The 12,500-nt window shown below is 61.1% G+C and overlaps 2 non-coding genes across 2 annotated transcripts; both read right to left on the minus strand.

The window, feature by feature from the left end:
- Positions 1 to 590: 590 nt before the first annotated feature.
- On the minus strand, positions 591 to 743 carry LOC142792169 (5.8S ribosomal RNA). Its single transcript, XR_012890712.1, has one exon. It is a non-coding gene; the product is annotated as a 5.8S ribosomal RNA (ribosomal RNA).
- A 1,719-nt stretch (positions 744 to 2,462) lies between these two features.
- Positions 2,463 to 4,277, minus strand: LOC142792184 (small subunit ribosomal RNA). Its single transcript, XR_012890727.1, has one exon. It is a non-coding gene; the product is annotated as a small subunit ribosomal RNA (ribosomal RNA).
- Positions 4,278 to 12,500: the final 8,223 nt, after the last annotated feature.

Below are 12,500 nucleotides of genomic sequence, written 5' to 3' on the forward strand. Positions count from 1 at the left end.
CTCCGCATCAACCGCGTACGCAGCGAACCGCAAACGTCGGGCGCAGCCTCCTCACCTCCCTGCGCTTTGCGCGCGAACGTTCCCTGTTCGCGCGGCAAAGCCTGGAGGAGGCACGGCCCCGCAGCGTGTTCGAGCGCCCGGTCTACGGGACACCCTGCTTACTTCGAGGGCAACAAGCGCAACGCAAGGCTGCGATCTCGCGCACTTTGCGCACGGCTGGAGAAGCTTTGCTGGCCGGCTTTCGCTCCTCGTGTTTACCGTGCGTTAAAGTTGCGCGTCCGTGGCTCTCGCAGCTCTTGCGCGCCCGGTCGCAGAGAGGAGTACGCAACCTCGACCGCACTTTCCCTGCAGGCTTCCTTCCGACTCGAAGTCCTGCGGCGGTCTCAACGAGGTGCCACATCCTCAATGCAGTCGGTCGCCCCCGTTTCGGTTGGGTTCTGGCACGACGGTCGCCACCGTCTCGCCCTTGAGTGGCCGCTGTTGGCGCTCGCTGTGAGGTGTTCAGCGTGCTGTCCGTGTTGCCGACGCGGTCAAAACGAGTCGACGGCTCACGTTCCCTTGTGCGCCGAAGGCTCTCTTGATATGTGATCCGACCCTCAGACAGACGAAGCCAAGGGAAGACCCAAGGCCGCAATGTGCGTTCAAAGAATCAGTGCTCAGTGTGTCCTGCAATTCACACCAAGTCTCGCAGCTGGCTGCGTTCTTCATCGACCCGAGAACCGAGTGATCCACCGCTTAGAGTCGTGAAAAAGTGTTTGTTCAATTCCGTACAGTCAAAACCAAACGTTTCTGGCACTCGGCCAAACAGTGGCCAAGAAGGGCGCTTTTCAGCGCACGCTTGGACTCCAAAACTCTGCCGCGCCTTTTTCGGCTGCCGCAAATCGAGCAAACGGTGTGTTTCGGACGGCGTTTCGCTTTCGCTACTTGCGAGTGCTTTCGTGGTCCACCCCTCTATAAATACTCGGGAGGCGTCGAAGCCGGTTCTCCAAGCCGGACCCGTAGGTATTGTTGTGTGCTCGCTCTCATTGGCCCGCCTAACCAGAAAATGCCTGCGGTACACCCATTTGGATAAGAGTGCACGCAGATGCGGGCCTCGACGGCTACACATTTCCTCGGGCGGCCGCCTCCCGGCCTCCGTGGAGCGCGGGATGCACGGTCCCATCGACAAGCCTCTCCCGTTTTTACCGTGGCGTCGCGGTTCACCACGGCAGGCGGGTCGGTCTCCTCCGCATAAAAAGGGGGACCCCCGCTTTTTGTTCCACGAAATCGCACAAGCTTTTTTCGCATCCACGGTTTGCCACCGCACACCAAAATGCCGATCCGGCTGCCTACTTTAGCCAACAGGTGGAGCCAGGCGCGCCGTACTTGCGCGGCACTTCCCACGTCCACCGAAGTCGGTGCCAAGGACCACTTTCGGCGCCGGAGCCGCGTACGAGCCTACTCGAGGCGGAAGAACGAAGCCAGCAAGGGCCTGGCCGCAAGTGCGTTCAATTGTCGGGACGTCCAAGTCCCTCGTTCTTCCGTGCTTCCTCTTTCGGCAAGTCGTTGCGGCACCTTCCCAAAGCGCGCAGACCCGCTAATCGCGACGAGCGCGACGTGGCCGTGCCGCCTTTCCCTCGGCAGCAAGCAAAACGCCTGGCAACGTCGACGCTCCCCTAACCGCGATCTCGCACCGTGTTTCGTGTGGCGAATTCAAAAGCCGGCCGGCGCTGCTGCAACCATTACGGTCGGTACGCATACGCCGCGGAGGGCGGGACGGTCATCGGAGCGTGCGGTTCCTCCATCGAGTACTGCGCACCTCGGCCGTCGCATCGCCGTGCCATGACCGGCCGCGCGTCAACGCGAACCGGTGCCAGCGAGATCCCTCGCCTGCAAGAACCGACCGGCAGCCTCCGTCACCCGAGGACGCGGAGGCGCTTGCCGCGGACGGCGGGACGGTATGCACTGGTGCACAGCGGACCCGTCACATCGCCAGTTCCTTGACCGACCGCCGACGCTTGTGCCGTTCCTCTCGTACTTGGCAGTCGCCGCGCGATTGTCGGGTCTCGTTCTTGCACGCTCGAACGGTCGGGAGGGCACTCGGCTGGCGTTTCGGGAACGCGCAGCCTCGCCTTCTACCGACGTAACCACGACTCGCCGTTCGCGCTCCGCCGCTCCTGTTTACAGTACTAGGCGGTCCCGCAGCGGTCGGGTCGCGCATTTCGAGCGCTTCGAGCCACGGTGCAGTGGCGGGTCGAAAGCCGACCTATGAGTGCGTTGCGCCGTTTGTACCCGCGTCCGCCACCTGGCCGACCGTCCAAGGTCGCGGTGTTGGCGTCCGCTGGGCGCAACAATTTGTCACGGGGTGCCGCTCCACATTCAGGCAGCCCCGTGGGGAAAAGCCGACCCCGCGTCCAAACGGGGTCAGCGGCAGAAAGTGTCGGGCGCAGACGCAGCTGAGGCGCTCACCCTTCACAATCCGTTAATGATCCTTCCGCAGGTTCACCTACGGAAACCTTGTTACGACTTTTACTTCCTCTAAATGATCAAGTTTGGTCATCTTTCCAACAGACCGGCGCAACCGAAAGGCCGCGCCGGACATCGGTCCGAAGACCTCACTAAATCATTCAATCGGTAGTAGCGACGGGCGGTGTGTACAAAGGGCAGGGACGTAATCAACGCGAGCTTATGACTCGCGCTTACTGGGAATTCCTCGTTCAAGGGGAACAATTGCAAGCCCCTATCCCAATCACGAAAGAAGTTCCACGGGTTACCCAGTCTTTTCAGACAGGGATAAAGACACGCTGCTTCCTTCAGTGTAGCGCGCGTGCGGCCCCGGACATCTAAGGGCATCACAGACCTGTTATTGCTCTGTTTCGTGCGGCTAGGAGCCGCTTGTCCCTCTAAGAAGGTTGTAAGGTGCTGGGAACCCCGCACCTATTTAATAGGCTAGAGTCTCGTTCGTTATCGGAATTAACCAGACAAATCGCTCCACCAACTAAGAACGGCCATGCACCACCATCCACCGAATCAAGAAAGAGCTCTCAATCTGTCAATCCTCCCAGTGTCCGGGCCGGGTAAGTTTTCCCGTGTTGAGTCAAATTAAGCCGCAGGCTCCACTCCTGGTGGTGCCCTTCCGTCAATTCCTTTAAGTTTCAGCTTTGCAACCATACTTCCCCCGGAACCCAAATACTTTGGTTTCCCGGAAGCTGCCCGCCGAGTCATTTGAGTAACTCAGGCGGATCGCTGGTTGGCATCGTTTATGGTCAGAACTAGGGCGGTATCTGATCGCCTTCGAACCTCTGACTTTCGTTCTTGATCAATGAAAACATTCTTGGCAAATGCTTTCGCAGTAGTTCGTCTTGCGACGGTCCAAGAATTTCACCTCTAGCGCCGCAATACGAATGCCCCCGTCCGTCCCTCTTAATCATTACCTCGTATTCCAAAAACCAACAGAACAGAAACGAGGTCTTGTTCTATTATTCCATGCAAGTTTATTCAGGCGACTCGCCTGCGTTGAGCACTCTAATTTTTTCAAAGTAAAAGCACCGGCCATCTCGAGGCACACAATGAAGTGCACCAAGAAAGAACCGGCATGATGTTCAGTCCGAGCCGTCGCATCGGGTAGATGCACTACTCGTCTGGAACTGAGATCCAACTACGAGCTTTTTAACCGCAGCAGCTTTAGTATACGCTATTGGAGCTGGAATTACCGCGGCTGCTGGCACCAGACTTGCCCTCCAATTGATCCTCGTTAAAGGATTTAGAGTGTACTCATTTCAATTACGGGGCCTCAAAAGAGTCCCGTATTGTTATTTTTCGTCACTACCTCCCCGTGCCGGGAGTGGGTAATTTGCGCGCCTGCTGCCTTCCTTGGATGTGGTAGCCGTTTCTCAGGCTCCCTCTCCGGAATCGAACCCTGATTCTCCGTTACCCGTAACAACCATGGTAAGCAAGTAACCTACCATCGAAAGTTGATAAGGCAGACACTTGAAAGAAACGTCGCCGGCTCGTGGCCATGCGATCAGCACAAAGTTATCCAGAGTCACCACACAATACGGGCCGAAACCCGATCGATCTTGGTCTAATAAAAGCACCCGTTACCCAAAGGGCTCCAGGCTCACTGCATGTATTAGCTCTAGAATTGCCACAGTTATCCAAGTAGGAAGAAACGATCTAAGGAACCATAACTGATTTAATGAGCCATTCGCGGTTTCGCCTTATTTCGGCATGTACTTAGACATGCATGGCTTAATCTTTGAGACAAGCATATGATTACTGGCAGGATCAACCAGGTAATCGTTCGACTGCGCGTCCGTCCTCGCCTTCGGCGGGCCGGACGCAGTCTGTGTGCGGCGGAGGCCACCTTCAGGCGCCCCAACACGCTTATTTTGCACTCCGAGATGACGGCGTTCGAGCTCGCTACGGCACAACCTTCCCGAAAGACGAGTGGGAGCCGTGCGGCAAGAAGCACGTTCATGCTCGCTCTTTTTCGTTGCATCGACTCGGTCGCGCCGTGCGGGTTGCCCAAGCCCGCTGCACTGTCGGTGGACCGGCCGGAACTAGCAACGGAGCCGAGACTGCAAAGCCGCCAGACGACGGGTCACGCCCGCGTCTTCGGCGCTTTCGCATCTGAATCGCCCGAGGACGACACGGAACACACCTCGATATCGTGGTAAAACGGCACCGTCCGACAACCAGCCCCTAACGCATCAAGCGGATGAGGCTGCAGACGACTGCCGTGGATTCCCCTGGAGCAGACCCGAGGACACGCTTGACGAGGCCGAAGCCCGCCGCATATCAGACACCCGGTCGCTTTCGCGTACGCCGCTCACGAGAACCCCCACATAATAGCAGCGATAAGTACCCAGACCTCCTTGGGCACTAATACGAGCGTACTCGAGAAAATTTCACCGCGGGTGTGCCCCGAAACGTGTGGCACGTTGAGCGTGCCACAAGTCTACGTCGCTCTCAAACCCGCCGAGGTCGTAGAATTTGCGACCCTACTCACGAAATTCCCACCGAGGATACGGCCGCAAACGTACCGCACCTTGGGTAGGCCACGAGTTTGTGCAACACTACGCTGACGGCACAGCACCGAGGTCGTGCGCGCACGCACGGGAAAATTCCGCCGCGGTTTCTGCCGAAAACGTGAGGCACCACGACTCTCCGCAAGTTCGCGTCGACTGCGAAAGACCGAAGTCGTGAACGACGTGTCCGCTACTCGCCGCCGACACGCTGGACACCAAACGTACAACGACTCGACGGCGTCGTAGAGGCCCACGACGCGGTTTTCCTTAACGACGTCTCGGCGTGGCACCGACAGGTTAGAACGGCCGACCAACGTTCCCTGTCCGCCGTTCGGCTCAGTCGAAGGGCTCGGCGACTTCGGCAACGCTGCGAAGCCGCACGGTGACGCACGCCATGTCCCCATTTTTTTTTTTTTTCTTTCTGCGTCTGCCGGGGTGCCCCTATAATAGCAGCGATAAGCACCCAGACCGCCGTGGGTCGCTCGCCCCGGCTGACGTGGTTTTTCGTACTCCTGCGGCGGTCGCCGTCAAGCACGTCCAAATACGCTACTTTCGTGGGCGCATTCACGCTCTTTCGCTTCGCTGGAGTGCCAGCACTCACTCTGCCAAAAACGGCGAACATCCGAGCGGCGGTTCCCACTTTTGCGTCGGCGTCGCAAACCCCGCCCCGGCAGACGAGGTTTGCCGTACTCGTGCGACGGTGGCCGGCGGGCACGTCGAAAGACGCCGATATCGTGCGCGAATTGGCGCACCTTGGCTTCACCGGAGTGCCGCCACTGACTCCTCCAAAAACGGCGAAGATCCGAGCGGCGCTTCCCACTTTCGCATCGGCGTCCCGAACTCCGCCCCGGCTGACGCGGTTTACCGTACTCGTGCGACGGTCGCCGGCGAGCACGTGGAAAGACGCCGATATCGTGCCCGAATCGGCTCCGTTCGGCTTCGCCGGAGTGCCAGCACTGGCTCGGCGAAAGACGACGAACATCCGAGCGACGGTTCTCACTATTGCGTACGCGTCGCAAACCCCGCCCCGGCAGACGCACTTTGCCGTACTCGTGCGACGGTCGCCGGCGAGCACGTAGAAAGACGCCGATATCGTGCCGGAATCGGCCCCGTTTGGCTTCGCCGGAGTGCCAGCACTCACTCGGCCACAAACGGCGAACATCCGAGCGGCGGTTCCCACTTAGCCGTCGGCGTCCCGAACTCCGCCCCGGCAGACGCGGTTGCCGAGCTCGTGCGACTAGCGACCGCGAAGCCGTCTCGCGACGCCGCTTTCGTGCGCGGCTCCCACTGCGACCTGGGTCACCCGAGGTCGACGAGCAAGAAAGAATGTCGAAAAAAAATTTTTTTTTTTTTTGCGTCTGCCGGGGTGCCCCTATAATAGCAGCGATAAGCACCCAGACCGCCATGGGTCGCTCGCCCCGGCTGACGTGGTTTTTCGTTTTCCTGCGGTGGTCGTCGTCAAGCACGTCCAAACACGCCACTTTCGTGGGCGCATTCGCGCTCTTTCGCTTCGCCGGAGTGCCAGCACTCACTCTGCCAAAAACGGCGAACATCCTAGTGGCGGTTCCCACTTTTGCGTCGGCGTCGCCAACCCCGCCCCGGCATACGCGGTTTGCCGTACTCGTGCGGCGGTGGCCGGCGGGCACGTCGAAAGACACCGATATCGTGCGCGAGTCGATGCTTCTTGGTCTCGCAGGAGGGCCGCCACTCACTCCTGCAAAAACGGCGAAGATCCGAGCGGCGCTTCCCACTTTTTCGTCGGCATCGCAAACCTCGCCCCGGCAGACGCGCTTTGCCGTACTCGTGCGACGGTCGCCGGCGAGCACGTCGAAATACGCCGATATCGTGCCCGAATCGGCCCCGTTTCGCTTCGCCGGAGTGCCAGCACTCACTCGGCCAAAAACGGCGAACATCCGAGCAGCGGTACCCACTTAGCCGTCGGCATCCCGAACTCCGCGCCGGCTGACGCGGTTGCCGAGCTCGTGCGACTAGCGACCGCGAACGCGTCTCGCGACGCCGCTTTCGTGCGCGGCTCCCATTGCGACCTGGGTTACCCGAGCTCGACCAGCAAAAAAGAAGGTCGAAAAAAAATTTTTTTTTTCTGCGTCTGCCGGGGTGCCCCTATAATAGCAGCGATAAGCACCCAGACCGCCGTGGGTCGCTCGCCCCGGCTGACGTGGTTTTTCGTACTCCTGCAGCGGTCGCCGTCAAGCACGTCCAAATACGCCACTTTCGTGGGCGCTTTCGCGCTCTTTCGCGTCGCCGGTGTGCCAGCACTCACTCTGCCAAAAACGGCGAACATCCTAGTGGCGGTTCCCACTTTTGCGTCGGCGTCGCCAACCCCGCCCCGGCATACGCGGTTTGCCGTACTCGTGCGGCGGTGGCCGGCGGGCACGTCGAAAGACACCGATATCGTGCGCGAGTCGATGCTTCTTGGTCTCGCAGGAGGGCCGCCACTCACTCCTGCAAAAACGGCGAAGATCCGAGCGGCGCTTCCCACTTTTTCGTCGGCATCGCAAACCTCGCCCCGGCAGACGCGCTTTGCCGTACTCGTGCGACGGTCGCCGGCGAGCACGTCGAAATACGCCGATATCGTGCCCGAATCGGCCCCGTTTCGCTTCGCCGGAGTGCCAGCACTCACTCGGCCAAAAACGGCGAACATCCGAGCAGCGGTACCCACTTAGCCGTCGGCATCCCGAACTCCGCGCCGGCTGACGCGGTTGCCGAGCTCGTGCGACTAGCGACCGCGAACGCGTCTCGCGACGCCGCTTTCGTGCGCGGCTCCCATTGCGACCTGGGTTACCCGAGCTCGACCAGCAAAAAAGAAGGTCGAAAAAAAATTTTTTTTTTCTGCGTCTGCCGGGGTGCCCCTATAATAGCAGCGATAAGCACCCAGACCGCCGTGGGTCGCTCGCCCCGGCTGACGTGGTTTTTCGTACTCCTGCAGCGGTCGCCGTCAAGCACGTCCAAATACGCCACTTTCGTGGGCGCTTTCGCGCTCTTTCGCGTCGCCGGTGTGCCAGCACTCACTCTGCCAAAAACGGCCAACATCCGAGCGGCGGTTCCCACTTTTGCGTCGGCGTCGTAAACCCCGCCCCGGCAGACGCGGTTTGCCCTACTCGTTCGACGGTCGCCGGCGAGCGCGTCGAAAGACGCCGATATCGTGCGCTAATTGGCGCTCCTTGGCTTCTCCGGAGTGCCGCCACTCACTCCTCCAAAAACGGCGAAGATCCGAGCGGCGTTCTCCACTTTCGCATCGGCGTCCCGAACTCCGCCCGGGCTGACGCGGTTTACCGTACTCGTGCGACGGTCGCCGCCGGGCACGTCGAAAGACGCCGATATCGTGCCGTAATCGGCCCCGTTTGGCTTCGCCCGAGTGCCAGCACTCACTCGGCCAAAAACGGCGAACATCCGAGCAGCGTTTCCCACTTTCGCATCGGCGTCCCGAAGCCCGCCCCGGCAGACGCGGTTTGCCCTACTCGAGCGACGGTCGCCGGCGATCACGTCGAAAGGCGCCGAATTCGTGCACGAATCGATGCTTCTTGGTCTCGCAGGAGGGCCGCCACTCACTCCTGCAAAAACGGCGAAGATCCGAGTTGCGCTTCCCACTTTTTCGTCGGCGTCCCGAACTACGCCCCGGCTGACGCGGTTTACCGTACTCGTGCGACGGTCGCCGGCGGGCACTTCAAAATACGCCGATTTCGTGGGCGCATTCACGCTGTTTCGCTTCCCCGGAGTGCCAACACTCACTCTGCCGAAAGCGGCGATCATCCGAGCGGCGGTTCCCACTTTTGCGTCGGCTTCGCAAACGGCGCCCCGGCAGACGCGCTCGTGCGACGTACTCGTGCGACGGTCGCCGGCGAGCACGTCGAAAGACGCCGATATCGTGCTCGAATCGACCCCGTTTCGCTTCGCCGGAGTGCTGCCAGTCACGGCGCAGAGAACGGCGAACAAGTGTTTTTTTTTTTTTTTTCCTAGAATTTGTGTTATAGAAGGCACATTTGATATCGGACGATAATTTTCAACTTTATCACGCGCACCGATTTTCGTGTAGAGGTTTGCAAGTTTATGGGAATTTCTCCACTTGGAATAATGCGATTTAGTAGTACTACGAGAACTTCATGGATGTACTCAAGGGTACGGGGCAAGTCAGTTACGTCAACACCTGCAGATTTTTTACACTTCAAACTGAAAATTGTTGGTTGTGAGTCCTCGTGTGATATTAAAGGCCGATTCGCTAACACATAGAACAAAGAAAGAAAGGAAGAAAAAACGCCCGCGCTCGCTCAAGAAACCTGGGTTCGCAACAAGTGGCAACAACAAGCAACCGAGCGAGTGCGCCAAAACCCGTGGCGGCCGAACAAACGCGAAGTCCCAACCGCGTCAGCCGGGGCGGCACGGGACAGGAAAAATCACTTCAGCCGGGGCGGCGGGGCACCGAATAAACCTCGTCACCTCGTCGCAGGATAAAAGAGGAAACAAAAAGTCTAAACAGCGTCTGCTGGAGCGAATGCGTAATAAAACAACAACAACAACAAAAAAAAAACACCCGCGCTCAAGAAGTCTGCAATCCTCACAAAAGGCGACTGTGACCGAGCAGCGTCAGCCGGGGCCGTGCGGAAACGGAAAAACCGCGACTACCGGGGCGTCGAGGCACCGAAAAATCCACTTCAGCCGCGGCGAAAAAAAAAAACAAAAAGAAAGACGGAGGGGGGGGGGGGAACCACGTCTGCCGGGGCGAAGGAAAAAAAAAACGCGTCTGCCGGGGCGAGCCCGGGTGCGGCACCACCGGGAAAACTGTGGCAAACAGACATGGCGATCGAGTGAGTGGGCCGCCAGCCAGGCTCAGCCAAAAAGTGCAAAGTCCGAACTGCGTCAGCCGGGGCGGCAAAAACCGCGTCAGCCGGGGCGGCGCAAAAAACCGCGTCTGCCGGGGCGGCACGAAACCGCGTCAGCCGGGGCGGGGCGAAAACTGCGTCAGCCGGGGCGAAAAGAAAAAAAAAAACGCGTCTGCCGGGGCAAGCCCGGGTGCGGCACCACCGGGAAAACTGTGGCAAACAGACATGGCGATCGAGTGAGTGGGCCGCCAGCCAGGCACAGCCGAAAAGTGCAAAGTCCGAACCGTGTCAGCCGGGGCGACGCAAAAACCGCGTCAGCCGGGGCGGCGCGAAAACCGCGTCAGCCGGGGCGGCACGAAACCGCGTCAGCCGGGGCGGCGCGAAAACTGCGTCAGCCGGGGCGGCGCGAAAACCTCGTCAGCCGGGGCGAGCGAAAAGGGGGGGGGGGGAACCACGTCTGCCGGGGCGAAAGAAAAAAAAACGCGTCTGCCGGGGCGAGCCCGGGTGCGGCACCACCGGGAAGACTGTGGCAAACAGACATGGCGATCGAGTGAGTGGGCCGCCAGCCAGGCTCAGCCCAAAAAGTGCCAAGTCCGAACTGCGTCAGCCGGGGCGGCAAAAACCGCGTCAGCCGGGGCGGCGCGAAAACCGCGTCTGCCGGGGCGGCGCGAAAACTGCGTCTGCCGGGGCGAGCCCGGGTGCGGCACCACCGGGAAAACTGTGGCAAACAGACATGGCGATCGAGTGAGTGGGCCGCCAGCCAGGCACAGCCGAAAAGTGCTAAGTCCGAACTGCGTCTGCCGGGGCGGCACGAAACCGCGTCAGCCGGGGCGGCGCGAAAACCGCGTCTGCCGGGGCGGCACGAAACCGCGTCAGCCGGGGCGGCGCGAAAACTGCGTCAGCCGGGGCGAGCCCGGGTGCGGCACCACCGGGAAAACTGTGGCAAACAGACATGGCGATCGAGTGAGTGGGCCGCCAGCCAGGCACAGCCGAAAAGTGCTAAGTCCGAACTGCGTCTGCCGGGGCGGCACGAAACCGCGTCAGCCGGGGCGGCGCGAAAACCGCGTCTGCCGGGGCGGCACGAAACCGCGTCAGCCGGGGCGGCGCGAAAACTGCGTCAGCCGGGGCGAGCCCGGGTGCGGCACCACCGGGAAAACTGTGGCAAACAGACATGGCGATCGAGTGAGTGGGCCGCCAGCCAGGCACAGCCGAAAAGTGCTAAGTCCGAACTGCGTCAGCCGGGGCGGCAAAAACCGCGTCAGCCGGGGCGGCGCAAAAAACCGCGTCTGCCGGGGCGGCACGAAACCGCGTCAGCCGGGGCGGCGCGAAAACTGCGTCAGCCGGGGCGAAAGAAAAAAAAAAAACGCGTCTGCCGGGGCGAGCCCGGGTGCGGCACCACCGGGAAAACTGTGGCAAACAGACATGGCGATCGAGTGAGTGGGCCGCCAGCCAGGCACAGCCGAAAAGTGCTAAGTCCGAACTGCGTCTGCCGGGGCGGCACGAAACCGCGTCAGCCGGGGCGGCGCGAAAACCGCGTCTGCCGGGGCGGCACGAAACCGCGTCAGCCGGGGCGGCGCGAAAACTGCGTCAGCCGGGGCGAGCCCGGGTGCGGCACCACCGGGAAAACTGTGGCAAACAGACATGGCGATCGAGTGAGTGGGCCGCCAGCCAGGCACAGCCGAAAAGTGCTAAGTCCGAACTGCGTCTGCCGGGGCGGCACGAAACCGCGTCAGCCGGGGCGGCGCGAAAACCGCGTCTGCCGGGGCGGCACGAAACCGCGTCAGCCGGGGCGGCGCGAAAACTGCGTCAGCCGGGGCGAGCCCGGGTGCGGCACCACCGGGAAAACTGTGGCAAACAGACATGGCGATCGAGTGAGTGGGCCGCCAGCCAGGCACAGCCGAAAAGTGCAAAGTCCGAACCGTGTCAGCCGGGGCGACGCAAAAACCGCGTCAGCCGGAGCGGCGCGAAAACCGCGTCAGCCGGGGCGGCACGAAACCGCGTCAGCCGGGGCGGCGCGAAAACTGCGTCAGCCGGGGCGGCGCGAAAACCTCGTCAGCCGGGGCGAGCGAAAAGGGGGGGGGGGGAACCACGTCTGCCGGGGCGAAAGAAAAAAAAAACGCGTCTGCCGGGGCGAGCCCGGGTGCGGCACCACCGGGAAGACTGTGGCAAACAGACATGGCGATCGAGTGAGTGGGCCGCCAGCCAGGCTCAGCCCAAAAAGTGCCAAGTCCGAACTGCGTCAGCCGGGGCGGCAAAAACCGCGTCAGCCGGGGCGGCGCGAAAACCGCGTCTGCCGGGGCGGCGCGAAAACTGCGTCAGCCGGGGCGAGCCCGGGTGCGGCACCACCGGGAAAACTGTGGCTAACAGACATGGCGATCGAGTGAGTGGGCCACCAGCCAGGCTCAGCCAAAAAGTGCCAAGTCCGAACTGCGTCAGCCGGGGCGGCAAAAACCGCGTCAGCCGGGGCGGCGCGAAAACCGCGTCAGCCGGGGCGGCGCGAAAACCGCGTCAGCCGGGGCGGCGCAAAAACCGCGTCAGCCGGGGCGGCGCAAAAACTGCGTCAGCCGGGGCGGCACGGAAAAACGAAAACCGCGTCAGCCGGGGCGACATCAAAATGAGGAAAAAAAAAAAAAAACTGCCTTAGGACACCTGC

The sequence above is a fragment of the Rhipicephalus microplus genome, unplaced genomic scaffold (assembly GCF_043290135.1).
Source record: "Rhipicephalus microplus isolate Deutch F79 unplaced genomic scaffold, USDA_Rmic scaffold_206, whole genome shotgun sequence".
Classification (NCBI taxonomy): Eukaryota; Metazoa; Arthropoda; class Arachnida; order Ixodida; family Ixodidae; genus Rhipicephalus; species Rhipicephalus microplus.